This window comes from Apis dorsata, unplaced genomic scaffold (assembly GCF_000469605.1).
Source record: "Apis dorsata unplaced genomic scaffold, Apis dorsata 1.3 scaffold_983, whole genome shotgun sequence".
Classification (NCBI taxonomy): Eukaryota; Metazoa; Arthropoda; class Insecta; order Hymenoptera; family Apidae; genus Apis; species Apis dorsata.
In genome coordinates this window covers 55086-55392 of record NW_006264086.1, presented here as the reverse complement: position 1 = coordinate 55392, position 307 = coordinate 55086, and the positions used below count along the sequence as shown (strand labels likewise).

The 307-nt window shown below is 28.3% G+C and overlaps 1 protein-coding gene across 2 annotated transcripts in view; it reads left to right on the top strand.

Annotated features, from left to right (window-relative positions):
- The window catches only part of LOC102678422 (trafficking kinesin-binding protein milt), a 30294-nt gene that overhangs the window by 18135 nt on the left and 11852 nt on the right, over positions 1 to 307 (top strand). The gene's annotated exons all lie outside the window — the stretch shown is intronic.

Sequence of the window (307 nt, the reverse complement as noted above, 5' to 3'; positions counted from 1 at the left end):
TTTTTTTTTTTTTTTTCTTTACATCGATTTTTTTCATCCTAACTGTGTGAGTCAGTGACAGAGAGAAAAACCTCGGCTAAAGAAATATTAAATGAAAAATACGACCGTTGTAAATCAGTCAGATGTTTAAATGATATCCGGTTTCGAAAATGAATCGATGAATCGCTAGGAATAAGTAACATAAGTATAATTTTTAATATCGTGAAAATCTTTTGCACGGGAAGAGAGGAAACGCGATTTCGATTTTTTTTTTTATTTTTAAATCGATGATCTAATTTTCGTTTATCTATCTTCGTTTAATTTTTTT